General features: G+C 39.1%; 1 pseudogene; it reads right to left on the bottom strand.

The window, feature by feature from the left end:
- Positions 1-828: 828 nt before the first annotated feature.
- On the bottom strand, positions 829-1,999 carry LOC138152270 (L-lactate dehydrogenase A chain-like; annotated as a pseudogene).
- Between the last annotated feature and the right edge of the window lie 14,066 nt (positions 2,000-16,065).

The raw sequence follows: 16,065 nt of genomic DNA, 5'->3' as shown, positions 1-16,065 counted from the left end.
GTTAATCCATTTCCAGAGGTGCTAGATGGGTCTCGGAAATATTTTTTAACATAATTATGCATGGCTTGCATATGCACATCTGTATTCATTTTGTCTTTGCATATAGGGTTGTGAAAATGAGGTTATATATTCCATATATGGTCCATATCTTTTCCTTTCCTTGGTTTCATTTTTCTTCAATTCTTCCTTTGTATACTTGTAAGTAAGTAAGAAAATCCTTTTCATTTCTGTACAGTTTGCCAACAAGGGATTCCATAGGACTTACAGAAACTCTTTAGAGCAGGGGTTCTTTTTTTTTATCAGTTATTTGTTTTTTATTCAGTATTTAGGGTTAGTATGACACTTGAGGAATTGGCTGCATTGTTGTACATACACAGATCTTTTTATAAAATATGGAAATTTACAACTATTAATGTATATATATATATATATATGTGTGTGTGTGTGTGTGTGTGTGTGTGTGTATAGACAAAAATCAGGTCCTTTGGAAATGTGATGCATGGGGCCATGCTGTAGGAGCCCTAATGGAGAGGAGCACAAGGTAATCAATGCATCAATAAAGAATTACTACTGTATGATGTCTTGTAGTCAGGAGTGTTGTCTTCTGGACCTACAGGAGTAGTACCTACATACAAGGTAGGTAGTTTATATACCTGTGGGGCACCATCTGCTTGACACCAATTACTGAGACTATACAAGTCATATCCAGCATCATATGCAAACATCAACAGGGTTTAAACAAATAGTCACACTCTACTATTTCCCATTTCTAACTTTAGGAAGAAACTAGAGTGTGTTCACAGGTTTTACATTTCTGGTGTTCAATCACTAATCAGAGGAAGGATTTGACCTATTTGAAAAGTGAATCCTACATAACCCCTTAACCACTGTCATGTTCTCTTGATGGCAGCACATTAAAAGGTTTGAAAATTGCAGCTCCTTCTGGATTCCTCAAAGAGTATCTGCACTCTTCTTTAAACGGCTCCCCTCCTCTGGATTCAGGTTTACCTTCACCACATCTGAAATGCCATTCTGTCCCAAGATACATGGGACACTAAGGAAGACATCCTCATTAATGCCATATAGTCCCTTAATCATGGTGGAAATTGGATGCACTCTCCTAAGATTTTTCATAATGCTTTCTGCCAGATCTGCCACAGACAAGCCAATGGCCCAGGAAGTGTAGCCCTTCGGCTTGATCACCTCATAAGCACTTTCAACCACCTGTTTATGAACTTCTTTCCAATTCTCTGAATCAGCATCAGTTCCTATTTGAGGATTTACATTCTTCAGAGACACACCAGCAAGATTCACACCACTCCATACAGGAACACTGGAGTCTCCATGTTCACCAAGGACCCATCCATGACAACCTGAAGAATGGACACCAAGTCTCTCCCCCATTAGGTAATGGAAACGGGCAGAATCCAGATTGCAACCACTTCCAATAACACGGTTTTTAGGAAAGCCACTTAGCTTCCAGGCCACATATGTCAAAATATCCACTGGATTGGAAACAATAAGCAGCTTGCAATTAGGGCTGTATTTAACAATATTGGGGATGATGAATTAAAGATATTCACATTACGCTGGACCAAATTAAGACGACTTTCTCCCTCCTGTTGACGTGCCCCAGCCATAACAATGACAAGTTTTGAGTTTGCAGTTACACTATAGTATTTTCCAGAAACAATCTTTGGCATTTTGAGGAAAAGGCTGCCATGTTGGAGATCCATCATTTTTCCCTTTAGTTTGTCTTCTATTACATCAACTAAGGCAAGCTCATCAGCCAAATCCTTTGTTAAGATATTGATGGCACATGCCATGCCAACTGCACCAACCCCAACAACAGTGATCTTGTTCTGGGGAACCTGTTCCTCCTTTAGAACATTCAAAATCAGCTTATCCTTAATAGTAGATGCCATTTTGGAGGATATCGAGGTTGCTGGTCAGGCTGCGAAAGTTGTGAGTTATACATGAGATGGCTGCTCCCAGAATCATGCCTAGAGCAGGGGTTCTTAACTTTTATTCATTCATTCATTCATTCACTATTTAGTATCATGGACACCTTTTTCATATTGGTGAAGTCTATGAATCCTTTCTCTGAATAAGCTTTTAAATGGATAAAATAAAACACACAGGCTTATAACAGAAACCGACTGTATTGAAATAGTTTTCAAAATACTAAAAAAAAAAAAACTTTTTCATGGACACCAAACTAAAAATTCCTTTAAAGGCAAGTCTCTTCCTCACCCAGATCTCCACTTTTGTTCTAAATGCTGGAGAGGAGAGATCGGAGACAGGATGTTGTTACATCTATTCTTCTTTGTACCACAGATTTAAAACTCTTAAATTTATTTATAGAACTCAATAAGAGGGGATATAGTTGCCAAAAGGTCACATTAATAAGATGGGTTATAGAAAAAAGTCTTTCAGTTAAATGTTTTTCATCAGAGCTCTATTGACTGTCAGACTGGTTACATTTCTTTTATTTTGCTATTAATAAAGGCAAGAGAAGGGGAAAAGAGTGGATAAGCGAGTGGCTGGTAGAGAAGGGAGTGGGGAATGGAGGACAGAGAAACAGAGAGAAAAAGACAGCCACAGAAAGATATAGAAAGACACATAGAAAGACAGAGAGATAGACACAGACACAGAGAATAGAGAATAGGAGAAATAGGGCCTGCAGTGTTCCTAATGCCACTAAAAAATTGTTTTAATATTAGCCCTGTCTTTGATTGGTTTCTTTCTACCTGGTGGAGTTCTAATGAGAAAAAAAAGACAATGCTGTATGTAGGAAGTCTTCAGGCTCATATGAGATTGCCATGTAGCTTATTATGGACCTCAGTTCTTTGCCTTGGCATTTGTTTTTGTTGTTGCTATTTTGTTCTGTTTTTATTTGTTTTGTTTTTGGTTTTAGATGGAACTTGAAGATGGAGTCTAGAAATTAAAAACTTCAAGAGATCAAGAACACAAGTGATTAGGATGTCCAGGAATGGATCCCAGTCCATGTTTTTCAATGGCTCAGGAGCGAGGAGGACCCAGGCCAGCAGAAGCTAAGAAGAAGACTCATACCATGGCAATGTCTAGTTTGGACCTGTATTTGGTGGGACCAATGCCATGAAGAAAATGCTTTAAGTCTAAGCCTAATTTCGCTAGAAACTCAGGTAGTGTAGGGTAGAGTATGACCTTATGGTATAGGGTAGTGGCTGAAGAGATAAGTGTTTGTACTTCCATTCTTGCCATATGATTGAACGAAATACCTATTTGTAAAAACTAATAAAAAAAGATGATATTGATAATGATGATGATGATGATGTGACAATGATGATAACAACTTAGCATTTGACACTCCAGTCACCAAAAGGCTTGTCAAGAAGACTTTAATTGACAGGCTACCCAGGGACCAAGGCCACAACTGCCATAGGCTGCTCAGTGTCCAGCGCTTAGCATGACTGGAGAATAAGAAAGGACCAGGCAGTGTGGGTAGTTCAAGGAAGAATGGTGAACTCCATTTGTTGATTCTTAGGACAAGTTTTTTATAGAGAAATGAGACAAAGGAAGGGGACTCAAGTATTCATATCATTATCTTAGTCTGTCATATCCTGGAAGTAGCATGGCAGTAAGGGCTTTTGTTCTATAAGTGCCATAAAGTCTTAGGAAAAGTCAGTTAACTCCTTTCATATGTAGGCACATTACAAAGGATGCCCTTGAGAGCTGGCTTCAAGGCCTGAAACCAAAGCATCATCAAGTACATCTGCACAGGAACTAACCACCTAAGAATTCAAATATTTTGGTTTTGAACAACTAAAGTCTTGGGGCAGAGCCTGCTGGTCTCAGAACTCTAACAACATCCTTATAAGTGTAACCCATATCAGAAGAACTCAGGAGCTAACTTGGCAAAAGTCACTTCTCAGAGAGGTCTTTGATATTTGGGTCCACTGATATAAAGGTAATTATCTGAAGTCCTGGCTCAGGCCTCTTTGGCTCCCAACACACAACTACTCTCTATTCCCTTGGGAAAATATAGTCAGTACAGGAAGTTACTCACTCTGATTTCTCAACTCAGGACAGTTGATGAGACCCTGAAGACTGGACCCACAAGTGAGAACCTGCTTCAAGTGGTAGGAAAGGGGTGATAGACTGATTAGTGAGTGACTGAGGGAGAGAAAGGCCCAAAGTAGGAAAAATCCTCAAAGTGCCCAGGGGCAACTGTGATAAAGACTCAGCATCATTGAGACTATACACAAGAACTCAGAAATTTCACAGGGACAAATCCTGCCCCTCTGGGGACTTGCCCACTCAATGTTGCCTCTTCAGGGTTGTTGCAGATTAATTTAGTCTTGGCCCTAGTCCAGGGTGAGTTGGAGCTGGGCTCCAACTTTATGTCTTGATTCCACCTTGGAGACAGTCAGCTTTGTATGTGTATCCTTTGGGCAAGCAGAACATGGAGGGAGTGGGGGGCGAGGAGGTGGTAGATGTTCCTATTGTTTGCTGTTGGCAAAATCTCCAGAAATTTTCTCAGTCAAAAACTCTGCTCTGTTGAATTGCTTGGCTTTTATTATAGTGCTTCTATTCCTCCTCTCCCCCAACCCATCCCCCAGTTTTAGATGGTCATAACTGGAAAATGTGTGGTAAAGGGGATACTGTCTCTTGACTCAAATCATGGTTCAGCTATTTATTAGCTTGTATGACCTTGGGCCAGTCACTTAATATTGCTGGGTCTCAGTTTCCTCCTCCAAAAATGATAGGTTTGGATTAGATGATTTGGGAGGCAATGTGATATATTAAAAAGAATGCTGGAGTCAGAGGACCTATAATCAAAATCTACCTTTGTTACTTGCTATTTGTTTGGGCACAAAGTCCCCTGAACCTCAGTTTAAACAACTGTAAAAGGGGAGAGACAGAGACAGGGTGACAGAGACCGACATAGAAAAGAAACATTGAGATGCATGGGAAGAGAAATGTACTCCTAATGCTACTAGAAATTTGTTTTAGAAAAAAATTAAGTCCTCTAGATGACCTCAAAGATCCTTCTGTCTTTAAAGCTATGACCCTCTGACTATATAATTTTAATTTCCTTCCCAGGTTTAAAATCCAGAAGAACTCAGTTCAAATCTCTCATTTTATGTAGGAGGGAGCTAAAGCCCAAAGAGATGAAGTGATCTGTGGAAAATCACACAGCAAGTCAGGGGAAATCTGTATTACACAGTCCCCTACTACTTTCAGGTCTTCTGTCACAAGTCTAATTCCATAGACACTCTATCACTAGACTTACTGATATTTTTCAACTTTTTTATGGTTCCAACTAATTTGACTCCTGCCCTCTACTTCAGATTATCTCTTACTGTGGCCATCTGCACTGAGCTACTGTGCACAAATGACCTTGAAGGAAAGAGGAAGGAAAAGCACCTCTGAAAGCTAAGATCAGATTCATTCACAGATATGAGCTGCTTTTACATTCCTTGCTTGTCAGTCATCTCTGCAATGATTGGAGGAACACCAGGTGAAAAGAAGACTCTTTGCACCTCAGAAGCTGCAAAGTTTAGAATTTCTCTAAAGGAAGGAAGGAACAAGGGCCATTTGAAAACTCCACATCCAAACCCTCTTCCCAAAGGGAACAAAAACAAATTCAGGGAAAAGACACCTAAGTCTAGAAGGCATTAAATTCCTTTGATGATTTTAGGTTATTGCTAGTTGCTATGTGAGGTCAACTCTCAATTATTTAAACCACAGAAATTTCAATGTGTCAAAAAATCACTTGACCAGAGAGTGCTCTGGAGAATGTATTTATTACTTCAAATAATAATATTTGTAAAATGCATTGCAACCTTAAAGTGTTACATAAATGCTAGCTATTACTATTGTTGTTGGTAATATGACAAAGATAGTGGTGTCCTAAAATATCCAGAATCACTGAGTCTCTCCTCTATGGAAACTCTACAGCCTGAATTAAAACAGGACAAAAACCAAACCCTTAACAAAGGGGATCTGGTGACTTGCCCAGAATCACACAGGTAATAAGTAGCTGAGCCATGATTTGACTCCAGATTCAATATACTCTGTACCACATGCCTTCCAGATGTGACCATCTAAGAGGGAGGGATGGGTTGGGGAAGAGGAGAAAGAGAAGCACTATAATAAAAGCCAAGTAATTCAACAGAGCAGACCTTTTGACTGAGGAAATTTCTGGAGATTTTGCCAACAGCAAACAATAGGAACATCTACCTCCTCCCCCCATGTTCTGCTTGCCCCAAAGGATACACATACAAAGCTGACTGTCTTCAAAGAGGAATCAAGACATAAAAGTGGAGCCCAGATCCAACTCTCCCTGGACTAGGGCCAAGCCTAAATTAATTTACAGCAGCCCTGAGGAGGCAAAGTTGAGAGGGCAAGTCCCCAGAGGGGCAGGATTTGTCCCTGTGAAGTTTCTGAGTGCTTGTGTATAGTCTCAGTGATGCTGAGGCTTTACCACAGTTGCCTCTGTGAACTTTTAGGATTTTGCCTATTTGGGACCTTTCCCTCAATCACTCACTAACTAATATCTATCCCTCATCCCTTTCCTACCACTTGAAGCAGGTTCTCACTTGTGGGTCCAGTCTTCAGGGTCTCATCAACTGTCCTGGGCTGAGGAATCAGGGTAAGTAACTTCCTGGGAGTAATTGTGGCCTCGGTCCCTGGATAGCCTTCCAAGTAAAGAGTCTTCCTGGCAAACCTACTGAGACACCATCCTGGTATAGTCCATTATCACTTCATGCTTAGACTATGCAATAGTCTTCTGGTAGCAATAGCCTGACACAAGTCAGTCCAGTCAATTGTCAAAGTGATCTTCCAAAATGGCAAGTCTGACCACGTCACACACATACTTTTCCACTCCCCTAGATCCTGCCCCCACTCACTAACTTCCTATCACGTCCAGGATCAAATATAAACCTCCCAGTTTGGCTTTCAAAGCCCTTCATTAGCTACACCTTTCCAGTCTTCCTACACCTTCCACTTCCCACACACATTTACTCTGTGATCCAATGACCCCTCTTTGCTGTTCCTTGAATGAAACACTGATTCCAGGCATTTTCACTGACATTCCTCCATGCCTGGAATGTTCTCCTTCATTTCTGCCTCCTGGCTTCCTTCTGGTCTCAGCTATAATCCTACCTTCTACAGGAAGCCTTTCCTAATCTCCCTTAATTCTAGTACCTTCTTTCTGTTATTATTTCCAATTTATCCCATAAATAGCTTGTTTGCCTCCTCATTAGAATGTCAGGGACTGCTCTCACCACAGTGCTTGGCACATAGTAGGCATATGGGGCTCACTCCTTATTTGATGGAAATCATTGCCCTGTACCTGTGTGAGATGCAGGGTAGAGCTGGCAAGAGCAGGAGAGAGAGCTCAGATCTCTTCATGTCTGGAGATGTGTCCTCAGACTGTGAGTTCTCTTCAGTGTGTTTCTGCCTTCCAACTTCTAAAGGGACGATGGAGGAGGTCAACCCCACTTGAGGTACTTAATACATGTTTATTAACTGACTTAACTGGCTGAGGTTTCAAATGTCAAGTGTTTCATATCTTTTCCTAAAACAAATTTCTAGTGGCATTAGAAGTAGTACACACACCATCTCTTCCCTCATTTCTTAGTTTCTTCCCACATACTTACCCACCCCCATGTTTCCCTGCTCCCATGAGTCCCTGCTCCCTCCCTAATTTCTTTCCCTTACTTCTCTTTAAAAAATTTTTAATTATTTTTTTTTGTTTTTAAATTTTGTATTTATTTTAACCAGTCAAGATCTGCCTTCTCAGCCTCCTAAACTACTCCTCAGTTTCCCCCCTCTGTCCTTATTCAGTCTTCTTCCATTCTCTATGTTGGAGCTTTTTTGCTCCATTGTATATGTTTCCTTTGGGCTTGCCATTCTCTATCCCTCTATCCCTATGTATCTATTTTTTTTTTGGAGGGCAATTGGGGTTAAGTGACTTGCCCAAAGTCACACAGCTAGTAAATGTGTCAAGTGTCTTAGGCTGTATTTGAACTCAGGTCCTCCTGACTACAGGGCTGGTGCTCTATTCACTGTGCCACCTAGCCGCCCCACCTATCTATCTCTTCTTAATAGAAGCAGAGAGAAATATTTCCAACTTGATAGTCAAATGTAGCTATGATCATAAGTAAGCTTTATTTCTAACCTGTCTTATTCATGTGACCTTTTGGCAACTGTTTCCTCCTCCTTTTGAGTTCTGTAAATAAATATAATTAAGAGGGAGTAGGTGCCACAGTTGACCTTTGCAAAGTGGGGGTAGGATGGGAAAGGGTTTGTGTGTGTGTGGGGGGGGAGGGGACGGATTACAGATAGAAACGGAGGTAACTCTTTCAGGCAGGTAGCCTAGAATCGGTTGTGACTATCTCACCCCACCTCACCTCTACCCCCCAACACCTGTGATGGTCAGTCATAAATTTGAGTATCTTGATTTTATTCTGCTGCAAAAGATGGATCACTCGAACATAACATTCTGCCAAGATTTAATTGAAATTGATGTCTATAAACCAATGAACCAACAAGCATTTATTAAATATATTAAATAAATTATTTTAATTAACTAATTTATTTTAAAATTTTATTTATTATTTATTAAATATATTACATAGCACCCAGGTGGGGTTCATAGAGTTTTGGGGGAGGACGGACTCTGTTACCGAGCTCTTTTCAAGGTTGCTCATCCACTTTTGGTGACCATCTGGCACTCACCTTTCATCAGCATCTCCAAGAAGCTATAACATGTACAGCAGCCACACTCCAGTAAAACTGTCTTGGCAGAGCAGCTAAACCAGATTAAGGGTAACCAATAGTAACCCATTGATGAGTTAGTGGGGTATCTGCCCCAAGCATGTGAAGATCACCCCCTGGCCCAATGGGTGGATGAGAACAATTTGTTCCAATGGCCATGAAAGTGGCTGAAGCAGGAATTGTGGAGCGCTTAGAACTTGATCAGACAATGAAGATGCCAACCAATCCATTGACTTTTGCCTAGCCACTTGACTTTGATGCCTCTGGAAGAGAGAGTGAAGATGGTGACTTTGGGCCACTCTGTCTCATTAAATCCTATTCACCCAAGGGTCAATACATCACCCCTTCAAACAAAGCACAAACAATACAATGTGTCTAGGCTCTGGGGATACAAATACAAAGAAATAATTTCTACTAGGATCTTCTTGGTGGAGAGAGGAACTTCTTGGTAAATAACTATAAAGGGGAATGAGAAACTAGATTTTATCTGGAATTATTTGAGAAGAGCATGGGGAGAACCATGAAAGTGTGGTAGATTTTTTAAAAATATTTTTTCTACAATCAGTTATCTTCCTAAGGAAAGTTGACAATGTAAGTCAATCACCACAACAAGGAGACCAAGAAATTCCATAAACCTCTTCTGTTGGCATATACTTGACATTCTTAACAAATACAAAAGTACAGCATCAAAGAGCAATGCCAGTTTAGACTATAAACTCATTTGTTTGTAAAGTAATATTCTCTTACTTATTTGAAGTATTATTATTATTTTCTCTCTGGGGCTAGGGATTCTTGTACTGACTACTTAAAGAGAGAAAGTGATAACTAGAGTTCTGATAAATGTCCTTTTCCTCTTTCTCCAACAACAGGAGACATATTCATGAGGCACTAGTGAATAGGGAGCAGGGGGATAGATATGGAGGTTTCTGGAATTCCACATTTCTTTTCCTTTTTTCTTGGAAGAGACCTCTTGTCAATATTTCATTTGGCACAAGGAACAGAGAGAGATGCTTCTGACTTTGGCTATTTTGCCCTTGAAACTGAGTATGTGAGTCATGGGTGAGTCATGTGGCAGCCTCTGACTGTTACTGTGGTACACACCACTAGCTCTAGTAGAGGAACTAAGATTGAACTGGGAGCCAGAGAAGTCAATGTGGGACCAGAAAGGGGAGAAATGAGTTCAGATCAAGTGGTAAACTGGTGAAGGTTCTGAAAACTTCAGTGACTGATGAGAAGGTCTGAAGATACAAATCTAGCACCATTCCAAACAAGGCATTCATCAGACTTCCTTCTTTTCTTCCTCCTCTCCAGTCCAGGAGTCTGACACAGATTCCCTCTTACTCTCACGATCTTTGATTGCAGAAGGAAATCAGGATCTATTTCGTTACATCTATGTTAAATAAACTATGTGGCTACAGAAATTTGCATGCTTGTATAAGAATCTCCCCACTCCAATCCATCCTCCACACAGCTACAGAAGTATAGCTGGGTTCAAAAATGTGTTTCCTAATATGTAGGTCTATCATCTCCTACTTATTAAACTCCAGTGGTTCCTTTTTACTTCAAAGATCAAAAAGAAATTATTTTGTATGTCGTGTAAAGCTCTTCATAACCTGGATGCTTCCTATCTTTCCAGTCTTCTTGCATTTTACTCCTTCTAAGTGTATTTCTTATATTTTACACTTGACCACTATATACTCTAGGATCTAACCATACCATCATAGTTGCTATTCCTATGTATGAAACTCCATCTCTTATCTCTGTGACTTTGCATCAGCTGTTCCTTATGTCTGGAATGATCTCCATCCTCCATTTTGTTTTTTAGAATCCTGGATTCCTTCAAGACTCATTTCAAATGCTTCCTTTTGTAAGAGACCTTTCCAAATTGCTCCCCTGCTAGTGCCTTCCCTTTGTAGTTTATCTCCAATGTGTGTGATTTTTATTTTATACATAAATACATTGTTTCTACCCATTATAGTGTAATCTAGCTGTGGGTAAAGACTGTTTTTGTCTTGTGTCTCTAGTGCTTAGCACAGTACCTGGAACCTAGGAGGTGCTTAATAATTACTTGCTGATTGATTGATTGATAGTATAAAAAGTGATGGTTTGAGTGAGCCAGGGAACTTCCCAAATGGGGAGTTGGGGAGGAGGGAGGCAAAGCATAGGTATTTCTTTAATTTTTTTTGAGCAGTACTAATATAAACCACTAGTCTAAAATTCAGAGAGTGGTTAGCAAGGATTTATTTCTTATTAATATTTTTAAAACAGTTTGTCTTAGTTGGAATAGAAACCTCTCAGATATATAAAGGAGAGGATTTCCTGCAAATATTTGACAGACCTTGATGAGACTAATGCTGATGTGTCTCCTTTTCAAAGGCACTGAGGGATAAGTTCTCAAAATATCTGAATGAGAGGAAGATTAAAAAAGATGGGAAAAATCTTGTACCCTATTGTTTTTGGAATAAGTTCAGTAGGGAAAATACAACTACCAATGTATCTATTTTCTCAGATCTACAATTTTTTATGAAAATAATCTATATACATATGGAAAGTACCTTGAAAAAGGCATGAAACGGGTACTAGCAAGATTTTGCAAATGATTTTCTACATTACCTCTTTTTAGTCACCCCATTGACTGAAAATTACAGAGTACAAAATTTTGCCATGTCCACTGTTTGTTGACTAAAAAAAGCATTACATTCAGTAGAGCCAAGTGCTGCCTTAAAGACTTTTCCATCAAAGTATCTTTCAGGTCTATGGTGAAATCATGCAATATTCCTTGAAAGGAGGTAACAACAGAGATAACTTTGTTATCAGACCCTTTGATATTGATAATTGATAATCAACTAAGGCATAAAACAGGGAGACTTTTGCTGGTCAAAGGGGAATGAGTCATGTGACCATGGTCACAGAGGATGTGACTATAGTGATGATAATAAGGCCCATATGAAAGCTCTTACCTTATTGAAAATTGACAATTTGTAATAAGTAGTCATTTCATTTTGAAGAATTTCTGTCTTATTTCCTATAGTGACTGTTCCAAATTATCGCCACTCTTTAAGTCTCTTTCAGTCTCCCATTAAAGCCAATGACAGTCAGTACACAGGTATTCACTTCCTGACATTATTTGCTATTATCAACTACTCTTTTTCAAGGTCATAGGATGGTGCCCTCTCTCTTCCTTATTAAAGATAATTGCAGGACTTTTGACTGATCCAACCATTCTGGAGAGCTATCTGGAATTATGCCCAAAGGGCTATAAATAATTTCATACCCTTTGACCCAGGAATACCACTTTTAGGGTTGTATCCCAAAGAGATCATAGAAGTGGGAGGAAGACCCATATGTACAAAAATATTTATAGCAGCTCTTTTTGTGGTGGCAAAGAATTGGAAATTAAGGGGGTGCCCATCACTTGGGGAATGGCTGAACAAGTTGTGGTATATGAATGTAATTGAATACTATTGTGATATAAGAAACGAGGAGCAGATGGACTTCATATTTACCTGGAGAGGCTTATACAAACTGATGTTGAGTGAGAAGAGTAGAACCAGGAAAAATTTGTATACAATTACAGACACAATGTATGTTTGATGACCAACTTTGATAGACTGGACTCTTCTCAGCAATGCAGGGTTATAAGTCAACCCCATAAGACTCAGGATGGAGAGAGATGTCTACATCCAGAGAAAGAACTAGAAAGAACTGAGTTTGAATCCAGATTGAAGTAAACTACGTGATCTTTTGCTTTTTCTTGTTTGGTTTTGTTTCCTCTTTCCCATTGTTCATTCCATCTGATACAATCCTTCTTTATAACCTGACTAATGTCTAATGTGAAAGTATTTGCAGATCCTAAAAAAAACGAATATGTTCCAAGGATGATCTATCTTGTGCATATTTAATCTCACACTGTACTTAATCTTTTCCTGCTGCCTTACAGACATCTTTTTGTATCACTGGTGTTTAAAACAAGCAAACAACCTTCCCTTGACCAAGTGATTTCACCACTAAACCACATTTCAAAAAGAGCAAAGAAAGAGGAAAAAAGACTCCCCAAGTACATAAATGCTTTTAGGAATTCACTTTATTTTACTTTATTTTATTTTACTGAAGAAAGGCTGTGAGGAAAGCAGAGTGGTTGATAAGACAACAGCCACCAGAATCTTGATTGGGTTGAAGATGTAGACTGAGTACAACTCAAAGGAGGAGAGGGTGGAGGAAGAAGGAGAACCTGGTAATGGCAGTTGGAAGCAAGTAGTATTTTCATTCCCTTACCATAGCCAAATGAGTCATAGGTTATAAATCGGAGCGTAAAATGTTGAAAAGAGTGGCCAAGGGTGTAGTGTGATCAGAATCCTCCTCTCAGTGAGTGTAATAAGGTGGAAAGAGTGAGAAAGGTAAAGTTTTAAGATAAAAGCAAGTTTGTTATATATTAAGTGGTTATTCCAGAAAATACAGTAGAAAAGGTGGCTAGATCTTGAGTGAGGTATTTGTGCAGTCAGATTGAGGGGGATGGGAACAAGGGAGGGTGGACAAGAGGGCACTGAGATGTTTCAGTGCAATCAGGAGAATCTGAGCTCGAATTCAGTCTTAGACACTTACTAGCTGTGTGATCCCTGGCAAGTCACTTAACACTGTTTTCCTCAAAAAAAAAAAGATAAGCAGGGGTTCTGAATCACTGAGATGGTGTGGGGGATATGCTAATTTTTAATAATGAATTCAAAGCATTCACATAGATGGAGCAGGCTTGAGGGTGAATGAGTAGTAAAAAAAAAAAAGCTATTTTTTTTTTCAAAATAGGGAAACATATGCCTCCATGGAGGCAGAAGATAAAGATATAGTGGAAAGAAAGAGAAAATTCTGGAACAAGAAGGCTAATTGATGCAACATGAAGAGAATGAGAAACAGGATATGAAAACACAGGGAGAGTATTTAGTCTTGGAAAGGAAAAAGAACCAAAAGACTAATAGGGAGCAGCAGCATCCTGAATATTATCTTGGATAAAACTTGAGGCAAGAAACTCCTTTAGTCCTATTGCTGCCCATGGGCAATTTTTTATACCATGATCACCCCATATTTCTTTGTCTAACCTTGGATTGATTTAAAGATTCTCTTATTATTGGCCTTGATCTCCTTTGCATGGGGCTTCCCAGATTCTCTTTTCACTCATTTTTGTTAAAAACAGTATATAAATGCAAAATGCCATAGAACTCTATGGTGTTTGACTCTAGAAGTCAAATAAATGACCCTGGAAGGTATGACTTTGAGTACCGAGAAAACATTATTTTTCTAATCTGAGTCATCACTGACGGCTTCTGAGCTTAGAAGATTGATGCCAGAATGGCCTGGAGCTGCTGATATTGATAAGTTGTCAGACTATGGTAGTAGGGAACAACCTTAGGAGAGATTTCTTCCAGAAGTTCTTTTCTAGGAAAAGTTAAAGCAAAGGATAAGCAACCACTACGAAGACTGTATGGCTCAGTGGAAAAAGTAGTGTTTGAATTTTGCTTCTGGTGCCTATGTGATGTTGAGAGAATCATCCAACTTCTGGGGCCCTCAGTTACCATATCTGTAAAATGAAAGGGTTCAGACTAGATGACCTTTATGGTCCTGTTTGCCTCTAGATATATTAATCTTTCTCCTCTTTCTTGAATGATGCCATTCTATCTAGAGGAGGAGGAACTAAATGAACATATAGTTGGTTGGTTGGTCAGGCAGGCAGGCATTGGGCACCATTGTGTTAGAGATAAGTAGGTAACTATTGTTATGAACAAAGTGTAGGGGTAAAGGGAAGGATCATAGATGTAACACTAAAGAATACCATATTATTCCTATACAACTTAAGTTTAGAGGGATGAGGGTATTGGGTGGAGTTTTCCCAAGGAAGGGCTTTTCTTGGCTCTAGATCCCTTTAATGCATATTTCATAGCCTATATAAGTCATGTTTTGTTTCAAAAATGTGGTCAGTTTGAAAGAAAAAAGACCAAACTCAAGTCCCCAGCACTAACTGTGAAATTATAATGCAGGGAACTCTGCCAACCAATATGATCATAGACTGTCTTTATACAGGTTCTGAGAGTACTTGAATCCTCTTTGCCTCTTCCTTCTATTCCTTTCTAGCTAAGTTTCATTGAGGTAATAGATTTTCTGGAGAAACTCAGAGAATATTTTCTGTATCTTTGATCAGTCCTTGATATAGAAACTTCTAGAAAGAGGTGATAGAGAGAAGAAAAAAAGAAACTACATGAAGTGAGTCCTTATATAAATCAACAAATTCCTATTTAATAAATTCATATTATTGAGGTTTCTGGATTTTCCCCCTAAAAGAGATAAACTGTTCAACCCAATAATTCTGGAGCCAAATTCAACCCAAGAGTAAACAATTGCCAAAAAAGCTTATAGCCTAGTCTAGACAGTTTGGAAGGAGGGGCAGAAGACTGAGCCTCTGTGAACATAGCCTAGTGACCTGACTTCCTAGAGATTTTCCCAGCTGCCTATATAGGGGTGTTCCCTCCCTGAATATTTGGCCAGTATGAAGTTGGCTCACTGGACTCTTTTTCCACGAGAGGGAGCATAGTGTAGTGAAAATAGCATTAGAATTTCAGCTGGAAAGATCTAGTTCAAATTCCATCCCTCATTGGGATTAGTTAACTGGCTCTCCGAGCCTCAATGTCCTCATCATAAAATGTGGAAAATATTATCTGCTGTACAAAGTCCCCAGGTTCAATTAAGATAATGCATATGTAGCCTATATAAACTCTGGATTTGCTCTCTCAACCCATACAAGTACTAGTATGTTGGATCCCAGAGTATGGCCAGGTATATCTCCCCCTAAGGTTCTATGAGTACCCTTGAAGTGTTGAAGTGTCTTTCAAAATAGGAACTTAAGAAACTATTTGTGTGTGCTCTTCCAAATATCAATCACCAGGGTCAGTAAATATTTCTTTTATATCATACCCTGTTATCCTTTAACCATTTAACAATTATATGCATATATGTGTGTGTATATAATATTACATTTTTATCTAATTACATGTTAAAAACAATATTAACACAGTTTTAAAAAAGTTTTAAGTTCCAAATTCTATTTCTCCCTTCATCCTTCCCCTCTCTTCTCCTCTCCCTGAGATAGTAAGCAACCAGGTATAGGTTAAACATGTGCCGTCATGTAAAATATTTCCAAATTAGCTACTTTGTACAAGAAAACTTGAAAAAGAAAGAAACTAAGAAAAAAGGGAAGAAAGAAACTAAGAAAGAAAGAAAGAAAGAAAGAAAGAAAGAAAGAAAGAAAGAAAG

Source organism: Petaurus breviceps, unplaced genomic scaffold (assembly GCF_028583685.1).
Source record: "Petaurus breviceps papuanus isolate PSGF00001 unplaced genomic scaffold, PetGlider_PUasm1.0 90925, whole genome shotgun sequence".
NCBI lineage: Eukaryota > Metazoa > Chordata > Mammalia > Diprotodontia > Petauridae > Petaurus > Petaurus breviceps.
The sequence above is the reverse complement of the archived record's forward strand: the minus strand, read 5'-3'. Positions and strand labels throughout refer to the sequence as shown.